This window comes from Dipteris shenzhenensis, chromosome 16 (assembly GCF_047967505.1).
Source record: "Dipteris shenzhenensis isolate YYH24624 ecotype China chromosome 16, Dip_SZ_1.0, whole genome shotgun sequence".
In the NCBI taxonomy this organism is placed as follows: Eukaryota; Viridiplantae; Streptophyta; class Polypodiopsida; order Gleicheniales; family Dipteridaceae; genus Dipteris; species Dipteris shenzhenensis.
In genome coordinates, this window is record NC_141611.1 from 11402801 (window position 1) to 11413522 (window position 10722).

Here is a 10722-nt window from a genome sequence, read left to right on the forward strand (position 1 = left end):
GAGCCAACCAGTTGAAGCTTCTACTAGTCGGCTGCCAAAAGAAACAAACATAGTTGAGTCTTCCATGCCAAAAATGATTAAGGCTTGGGAAATCTTCAACAACATGAATGTTAGTTTGTCAACAATAGAGCTACTAAAGATTGCTCCATATTGCAGGGAGTTCTTCTTATAGCAACTCACCAAGGATGTTGATTTGTGGATAACCTTCCCACACTCTGGTGGTGGATGATGAAGTACCAGTCATCACAGTGAAGATTAAAAAAGAATGCTTTGAGCATGGTCATTGATGGTGGGTTAGGAGTCAATATTATATTTGAAGCCATTGCTCAATGGCTTAAGTTTAAGAACTTCAAGCCTTCACCATTCCAGATCTACATGGCATATCTATGCTCGGTCACACCCGAAGGCATGCTTCGAGATGTTGAAATTACTATCAGTGGAATCCATTCTACAATCATCTTGCTAGTTATTCCTATGGAAGAAAATGCGTGTCCTATTTTATTGGGTCGACCATGGCTTAAAAGTGCTAAACTCATCCATGATTGGGGATCTGATATGATGACCATCAAAATGAGGGAGAGCTAAAAGAGCTGCTCCTACCATATGATGTAGAGGCATGGTTGATGGAATTTCAAATCTTGCCTGTTGGTGAAATTGATTCGTTTAGAGTTTCCATTGAGCTCAAAGAAAAGATGAAGGCCAAGAGGTTGGCTGAGCAACAACATTTATACCCTAGCAATTTCATAGAAGATGTGGTTGGTGAACGAGAGTTAGCCAAGCCATGAATGACAATTACTCAGCTGGGGTGCAAGCAACTGGTCTTGGAACCGATGCAAGAGCTTCATCTCAAAACTAAGAAAGACCCATGCACAGTTATTGGCAGTGTCTCCTTACTTGGTGATTAACCCTATGCAGTCAAGGATTTGTTCCTACAACACAAAGATGCTTTTGCTTGGAGTTATACAAATCTATGGGGAGAACCACCAAAAGTCTGTCAACATTGGATTCTACTTGTCCTAGATGTCAAGCTAGTTAGACAACAATAGTACTGCATGAATTTGAATTATGCCAGCAAGTCAAGGACAAGTTGATTCAAGCATGTTTCATTTATTCTATTGATAGAAGTGACTGGTTGTTTCCTATCGTGGTGGTACCCAAGAAGAATGGTAGACTCTAATTTTGTGTTGACTATAGAAACTAAATGACCAAATGGTGCTAGACCTATTCCCAATCCCATTTACAGATGGTAGCTTGGACCAGGTTGCTGGTCATGAGATGTATTTGTAATGGAAGGCTACAGTGGCTATAAGCAGATATCTATTTCCCTTGCCCACGAGGACTAGTCAAAGACAATATTTATGATAGAATGGGCTCTATATGCTACTACGGTCATGCCATTTGGGTTGTGAAACACTCCATCAGCTTTTCGAAGATTCATGGTAGAAACTTCCTAAGATTACCAGACCGATTTCATTGCAATCTACCTCAATGATTTTTGTGTGTACTTGGTAGCAACTATGCATCTTGGATACCTAGGTAAAGTCTTTGATAGATGCCGGCAAGAAAGTACATCCTTGAACCTGAAAAAGAGTGTCTTTTGTACTATTTGAGTTCACATATTGCTCGGCCATGTGATTTCTAAAGAAGGCATTCGAATTGAGCCAGGTAAAATTTAGGCTATTGAGAAGACGCCTGCTGATCCGATCAAAGATCAACCACACAGTTTATATCAAACTCTGAGATACACAATTGTTTGCCATTGGATTCTTTAACACATAGTATGATGAATTAATGCAGGTCTCAAGGTACCTTTTTTTTTTTTTGGGGCAGACTCAAGAGAGTCAAGGTACCTTTCCTGAGCATATGCCTTGAAACAAGAAGCAAAATGGCATTGAGAGCTTGGAGATACATTGTAATTGGAGGCCAATTATATTGCCAAAAAATATATGGTGTATTATGCAAATGGGTGTTGTCACACGAGCGAGCAAATGTCCTCCCCGAGGCACATATTGGACCTGTTGGTGTCAACCTAGCAGCCCGAAAGGTCTTACAAGTTGTGGTATGGTGGGAAAATTTGTTAAAGATGCCCATGCTCGCTGTGACAAGTGTGATGTGTGCCAACCAATAGGTTGAGTGCTTCCACATGGTCAAATGCCTCTTCAACCAAGTCAACCATGGAAAGCTTTTCAAAGGTGGGATTAGATTTTATGGGTCCCTTTAAAACTACACATTATTCTCAAAATAAATATGTTTTGGTACCTATAGATTATGCAACCACGTGGGTGAAGCCAAGGCCTATGTGACAACTTGGCTTGCAATATAGCCAAGTTCTTGTTTGAAACTATCATATGTCGTTATGGCTATCCAATTGAATTTGTTAAGGAATTCATGGTAATGCACTGGATTGCAACAACTAACTATCCTCGGCGTAATGGCCAAGCTAAGTCCTCCAACAAGACAAGCAAGCTGATCATCATTAAAATAGTGAGTTCACATAGACATGATTGGGACACCAAGCTATGAGCAACATTATGGGCTTATCGAACATCATGCAAGGTAACAAATGATCTCACTTCTTTTTGCATGGCTTTTGGATTAGAAGCAGTGGTGTCAATGGAGTTTCTAGTACCAAGATTATGAGTTGATATCAAGCATCACCTCAGTGAACCCAAGGCTATTCAGAAACAGCATCGCCCTCCAATGAAGGACAAACAACCTACATCCAAACTTGGCCAAAGGCCCTAAAATTCACCTGTTTTTTTCCAAGAAACCTAACAAACCTTTTAGCCTCCTCTATCTCTATCGAGCCAGTTACTCTTCCAAAATGAGGTCTTTCATAGACCAGATTCTTCCTAACTCTCCATAGGTTCACAATGACTGGCGTGGAGTAGGGTAAGCATTGGAGGTCCGCTTCTGGATGCTCATTGTGTTTGTTGGGAGTAGCAGTTGGAGGTCAATCGCTATATGCTGGAGCACATTGGCTGGCTACGTTTGGAGGACTGGAGAGGCTACAGGTGGCAGCTTGTTTATTGTGGAGTCATTTAGAGTGCTGAGAAGGAGCATAGAGCTTGTTGCTGTCTAAGAAGGAGTCGAGTCACTGGAGCTTATTATGCACTAGGAGCTATTGTTCATTGTTGGCGGTACTTGTTGACATAGGGAGTCTCTCTGTTGGAGCAGCAATCGATCATTGTTGTAGTCCTTCTATCGATGAAGCTTTGGACATTGATGATGGCTATGTTGCTAGGCTGAGGTTGTAGTTGAGCACAATGGCTCATTGCAGGTGCACTGAAGGTCACCAAAGCTCGTAAGCAAAGCTTGTCAGAGTTGCGTGTGCCATGGGTCACCGATTGGAGAAAGTGGCCTTGTGTGTAGAATGTTGGGATATCTCAAGGTGTATGCCTCAGGCACACCTTATGTTTCTATGTGTGAGTGCTAGAGGCACAGTTAGGTGCCCACAAGCACAGTTAGGTGGTGGAAGAGCCACATAGGATGATTGAGAGAATCTAGGAGCAGATTGAGGAGATGATTGTGGAGCTCTGAAGTCATCAGTGATGTCAGTGTGCTTGTATGAGGTGCCTACTTAAGGACCTCACTCTTCTTCATTCTATAAGCAAGTATTCTGAGTTTGTGTCCACTCTACTCTTTCCTTTCAGTGTTCCAACATGGTATCAGAGCCCTTTGATCCCCCTTGAGCCCATTTCTGCCACATCATCATCTTCTTCTTCACCATCTCTCCCTCTTCTTCCCCAAACTTGCTTAAGCCTGTTCTCCTCAGGTTCTCAACCATTTCCCACGCCCTTCCAGTTGGAGATCCACCTTGTTGGGGCAAATTTTTGGCTGCAAGGAATTGAAGTATCTCCACCTCTGCTGGTCGCCATTGTACGATTTTCGTCGATTTCTCTTCCTGCGTTTTCTCTGCGCCTGCTCCTTCTTTCTCTAATTCCTTTCAGGGGAAGCTTCTCCATACCTTTGGCTACCTTGTGCTGAAATCTGAGCAGCAATGGCTGCATATTGAAGGAGAAAATAGAGAAAAACCAGTCGACTTTGTTGAAGGAAGAGAAGGCGACCTGACGCGTTTTTGCGCCTCTTCTTCCCAGAGGATCTACTGTGGTATACCAGCTTTCTTTTGCCTCAGAAAGCCCCCTTTCTTTTGCTTTGAAGAGTGAGCTATAAGTCCTCCAAGTTCAGCTCTCTAGTTTTGACAGTTTTAACAAGCTTTTGAAGATGATGCTACATAAAATGCTACTCTAGCATTTCTGGTCTTTTGATGTTTTCAATAACTTCAGTACAAGTGTTGCTTCAGTTTTGTTTTGACTTGCTAGACCTGGTTTTGATTGGAAAACGTTTATTTCACCCACTTCTATGAAGCATGTAAGAAGAAGCATCATTGTTTGAAATTTGGTCACTATTCTGTGCTACATCAAGTGCTCATATTTTGGAAGTCTTTCAGTTATTTTTGCCTTGTAAGAGAGAAAGACACTGCCCAATATCTGGGTTAGACCCTCTCATGGCTACCCTATTGAATCTAGAGAAGTTCAATGGAAAGGGCTTCCACACATGGCAGATGAAGGTGAAATTTGCATTGATGAGGGAGAACTTATGGGGACTTGTCAAACCTACTCCTACCGCTACTTCTACGGCCTCCAATGCTGGAGAATCCTCAACTCCGACACGACCGGCAAGGGATCCAGCTAGAGAAGAAAAAGCATACGGTATCATTGCTCTTGCTTTAGGAGATGATTATGTTCACCATATCTCTGACTTGGAGTCTCCTTCGGAAGCTTGGCAGAAGCTTGACTTAATTTTTGGTGCTAGCTCTCACATCTCTAAACTATCACTTAAAATCTCTTTCTTTGAATTGAAGATGACTAGTGGTACTACTTTAGCAGCTCATGTCAACTATATGCGGAGTCTTATGACTCAATTAGCTTCTATCAACTCTCCTATTTCTCCAGATGATGCTATGGCAGTGTTACTTAAGAGCATGCCTGAAGATTATGATCACATAGTTACCACTTTGAAAAATCTGCCTAATCCTAATCTTGAAGGTATTATCTCTGCTCTCCAAGAAGAAGAAAGGCATATGGAGCTCAGGAAAGGCAATGACACTAGGACAGGCAATGACACTGTTTATGCTGTAAAATTCCAGAAGGGCAAGTATACTTCTTGCAATCACTGTGGAAAGACAAATCACCTTTCAAAGGACTGCTTCAAAATTAATCCATGCAAGCACTGTGGCAAGAACAACCATAATGAGAAGTTTTGCAGAAACAAAGCAAAGACAGAAAATGCACTTACAGTTCATGAGCCTCCGCAAGATGAGGCATCTTTTGAAGATTATGCATTTTAAAATATCTCTATTGACAAAGTGAGGATCCTACTCTCCTAGTCACTAAGACAACATCCTAATACAACACTAATCTAAGGAGGATGCAACCTAAGTGCAAGCATGATGAACAGAGTGCTCATGACATGTATCTCAAGTCAATTAGGTTCCAAGATAGATTAACTTGGACTCATAAAGAGAATCTTGAGATAGTGCAAAGTGCTTGATTGATATTACTTCAAATGAACCTCCCTTTTATAGGTGAGGGTACTTACATCCATTTTGCTTGCTCACATGTGGGATATCTCCTCCATGCCATGTGGCAGCTTACCCTTTGCTCATACCTTTGCTCTACATGTGCTTATGGCACCACAACTCTCAACACCTCCCCTTGGTGCCATAATCCTTTGGCTACTGCAAGGTGGTCAGATGTGAGTTACAAATCCATCACCTCCCCTTAGTGCATGCATTGCTACTTAAGCTGGTCAAGTGTGGTTTTTACATGTCAATACCTCCCCTGGGTGTTTTCATAGCTACTCTCAGGTGGTCAGGCTTGATTTACAAAACATAGGCAAGGTTGGCAAGGTTTTTGTTTCTCAATACATGTTGTTCCTGTCATTCTTCTCATGGCTTGATGACGATGCTGTGTAGTTGACCTGCTGGTACTTCAATCTTCAATCTTCAATCTTCTTTCTTGTGTAGCTTCATGCATGATGCTTTGTTCTTCCATGTGCCTTGATGCTTTCTGTGTGGATGCCATGCTTTGTGCTATGGTCATCTCATGCACTTGTGCTTTTGGCTTGCTTTTTACATCGATGTTTGCATTCATGCTTTGCTTTTCCAATGGTTGCAAAGGTCTTACCAATTGAATTCATTCAATATTGGCAGTGTCTAATTGCATACAATGATTCTGATCTGACAGGCGCGTAGAGCTTGAAAAGACGATCACTTTTCCTTTTTGGAGCGTGTGCAAATTCTTTCTGGATTGCAAGTTATGCCTCGTTGAAGATTTTGTGAAGAAGAGGGGCCTTTGATGATGTGGCACAAGAGGTCATATGCAGAATTCAAATTGTGCTTACAAAGGGGCTGTGCTTGTGCATGCTGGATGTGGCAATCTTTTGACCCAACTAGGTGAACCCAAGGTTATAGTAACTTTACCATGGTCCAACTAAATCATGCAATTCAACCTAACCATAAACTAACCTTGGCTGCTTTCAATAACCTTAGTCACTTCTTATCTGCCACGTGGCATTTTTGGGAAGACTTAGAGAAGAAAGGTTGGAGGCGATGCAGAGGATTTGAGTTTCCGAGAGCGTGGAGGAGAGGAAGGCAAATCGGAATCCATGACTGAGGGTGGCGATTCCATCACGAGCAAAGACCACGGCCTGAGAGGCTTACAAGCAGGTCGTTGAGGCTAGAGTCTGTCGTGAGCATTGTGGGGAGCGCCATTGATGCACGTAGATGGCAGAGGAGCTAAGTAGAGCTACAAAGAGCATAGAAGGCAACCCAACAGTTTCGGCACTCTCTTCTTGTTGAAGCTAGTCGTTGCTGGCAAAGGTCGGCTCTGGAGAGGCTGGCCAAACGTTGATGCAGAGGATGGTTGCTGAGTGAGCTAGTTCGACGGGTCACGGGCAATGTTTGTTGCAGATTTCGAGGCTACATGCGCTGCTTTGGCTGGTGAGTCGATGCTGGAGGTCACTAGAGGTTCGTCGTCTCTTGAAGGAAGCTGTGGAGGGATGGGGACTGCAGCTTCGGTTGCTGCTTGTGGGCCTTAGTGTCGCTGGAGCTTGCGTTCATTGGAGACGGCTGTAGTGCTATAGCGTATTGCGCTGCCATCACCACCTTCAACTAGCTTCTACAGCCTTCTAAAGCCTAAGCTTAAAAAATGCAAGAGGGATAGATTCCTGTTTTCGGCTTCAATGCATAGTCTGTTGGTTAGGTCGTCTTTGCATCTGAAGGTTGTGAAGCAAAGGTCAAAGCTTGTGTGGAATTGCAGCTAAGTTGAAGGTGGGCATAGGTAGCTGCTGTAGAGGTCCGTGGGCTTGTAATAAGGATAGGACTTTTAAGATAATCTACCTCTTTCTCTCTCAAAGAATACTTTCACAAGACAGCATGAATGGAATGAAGAGCTCAAGTGAAGATCACTCTTTCTCAATCTAAAATCTACATCTAAGAGAAAAAATATGAGCACCTAAGGTGTGCCTATAACTAATCTAGGAGAGTTAGACCTAAGCTCTGATACCATGACAAAGTGAGGATCCTACTCTCCTAGTCACTAAGACAACATCCTAATACAACACTAATCTAAGGAGGATGCAACCTAAGTGCAAGCATGATGAAGAGAGTGCTCATGACATGTATCTCAAGTCAATTAGGTTCCAAGATAGATTAACTTGGACTCATAAAGAGAATCTTGAGATAGTGCAAAGTGCTTGATTGATATTACTTCAAATGAACCTCCCTTTTATAGGTGAGGGTACTTACATCCATTTTGCTTGCTCACATGTGGGATATCTCCTCCATGCCATGTGGCAGCTTACCCTTTGCTCATACCTTTGCTCTACATGTGCTTATGGCACCACAACTCTCAACATCTATGTATGCTCCAGATCTCTCTTTTTTATGTCAAGGTACTCAGCCTGGATAGTCCTCCAAAATGAATGAAATAAACTATTGTGTTTTTGTGTGTTTTGTAAACACCTCTGGTCACCTTATGATGTAGGCCATGTGTATGTTTTGCTCCATGGTACCTCCTGCAGACATTGTGTGCATGTACATGCAGGGGAGATAACCATTGGAAGGTCTTTTTGTATCCCTTTTGTTTACCTTACACCCAAGGGAACCCTTGCTAGCATGAGAACCTAGCCATAGATTAATCCTTGACCACCATGAGATGGCATGAGAAACTATGAGACTAGATGTATCCTTGACATAGCCTGAGGCATTCCCTTGAGGGGGGGTTTGTTGGGATATCTCAAGGTGTATGCCTCAAGCACACCTTATGTTTCTATGTGTGAGTGCTAGAGGCACAGTTAGGTGCCCACAAGCACAGTTAGGTGGTGGAAGAGCCACATAGGATGATTGAGAGAATCTAGGAGCAGATTGAGGAGATGATTGTGGAGCTCTGAAGTCATCAGTGATGTCAGTGAGCTTGTATGAGGTGCCTACTTAAGGACCTCACTCTTCTTCATTCTATAAGCAAGTATTCTGAGTTTGTGTCCACTCTACTCTTTCCTTTCAGTGTTCCAACATAGAAGCTGAGGGTTGTTGTTCCAACTCTGTCTTAGATGCTTGGCTCAGTCCGACGCATCAAAGGTCTCTGATTTTAGTGTATGGAGGAGCTATTGAAGGCGAGTGTGCTGTAGGAGGAGCTAGGAGATCTGGTATCCCATTGGTTGTCTATAGAAGGCTTGCTAGCCTTAATCATACCCATAGGTCCATGTGGAGCCTCTTTTGCTCGATGGAGGCACCTTTGAGCTACTTGAGGGTAAATCTCCCTCCAAATCTCTCTTTCTCGAAGTAAGATAGAGAGACTCTCAAAAAAACTGTCTTTCAAAGACTAAGACCTATCTCTCTCTTAGAAACAAGACCTTTCACAATACTCTCTCTCTCTCTTTCTTCCTCTTGAAGAGGAAGAAGAATAGATGGAAAAACCTCTCTTTCTCTCTCTCTCTCTCAGCAATGAATCGAATGAACTCTCTCTCACAAATATAAAACAAATCTATCTAAATCTCTCTCTTTGGAAGACAAGAACAACTGCCACACCCCATAGAGTTTAACTTACATTTGTCCCCCAACAACGCAGACCGCCAATTCATCTTGATGTTTATCTGAGCTGAGCTGAGACTCACTTTGACTACATTCCAGACATTTTTGGCAAAAAAACATTCCCACAACAAGTGCATATGGGTCTCCCTACACAGGTTGTAGAAAGAGCATTAAGGGCTCACCCTTGTGTTCCATTTCGATATCCATGCCCTCACTGGTAATTTTCCTATTAACACCCTCCAAAGCATGAAATTTAGATAGAAAGAGGTTGTGGCTCTCCACACCCTTTTAAGTTTGCACTTCCACACAACAATACTATCCAAAGGAGCATGAAAGGCCCAAGCTCTTTGGCTAAGCATGACACCCTCACCCCCTTTCCTCCCGCCAGTATTTCAATGATATTTTAGAGAAAGCTTTCCCATTTTTCCACATAAACCCTCTGAAACCTTTGTCAAACTTATAGGAATGACTTAAAGGCCAATCTTCTTTTGTTTTTGATAGTACAAATGCAACAAACCTCTCTTCTACTGGATTGAGCTCAAAAAGTCCTGCTATCTCTTCTAATGTTAACCATCTTGTTCCACCCTGATCCCATATGTGCCTAAGTACCTTGAGGCCTTTGCCAAACAACCTTCTAACTAATCTAGATTGAGTCCATAATAGTGAAGGGTCAGCATCAAAGTCCCAATTCATCAGCCACCGAGATCTTTTTAGAGAAGCATCCCCATAAAGAGTGCGTAAACCTGCCCAATAGCAAGCCTGAGATTTTCTTTCCAAATGTGAACTAGCCTAGTTATAGCAAATCTGATTGAGGACATCTGATTAGAAATTCTAACAGAAGCAAATTCTGCCAAGGGTAGCTAATCCCCTTCGAAACATCCAAACATATCAAATGTTTGGCCAGCTTGGCCCAAGGCTAATCATAGCCCAATTACACCAGCCACTTATTGAATAAGTAGTCGTTCTTACTTTTCATAGATGTCAAACCCAAACCACATTCCTACTTTAGTGTCGTAGCAACATCCCATTTCATAGCATGCCACTTGTTCTCGCAGACAAAGTCACAGATTGCCTTGTCCACCTTTTTTAGATTTGCTCTTGAAAATGGAATCAGAGAGAGTACATATACCATTAATGACTCAAACATATGCTTTGCAATTGTAACCACCCTAGGAGCGATATTGACTTTCCCATCTATTTTGCAATCTTTGCCTTGATCTTTTGAAGGCCCATTCAAACTTTTCATTGAAGGAAACTGCCACCCCAAGGGGACAGCCCAAGTAGCGTATCACCTGACCTTTAGGAACCCAAAGCCATAAAGCAGCCGATTTTTCCTTATTTATTTTGGAATCAGACAATACCGCAAACCCATCAAAAACCTCATAAAACCTTTGCAAGTTATCTTCAGACCCAACCAGAAAATTGATATTGTCGTCAGCAAAAATTTGAGAAAAGAAAGAAGTCCCATTTGGCATGCTCAAGCATCTGATAGTTCCACTACTCAAGTGTTGATCTATTTTCACCACCAAAAGTTTTATGATTATTACAAATAGCAATGGTGCTAAGGGGCACCCTTGTTGGATTGACCTCTGCAATGCAAATCTGTGGTAATTGTACCCATTGATTGA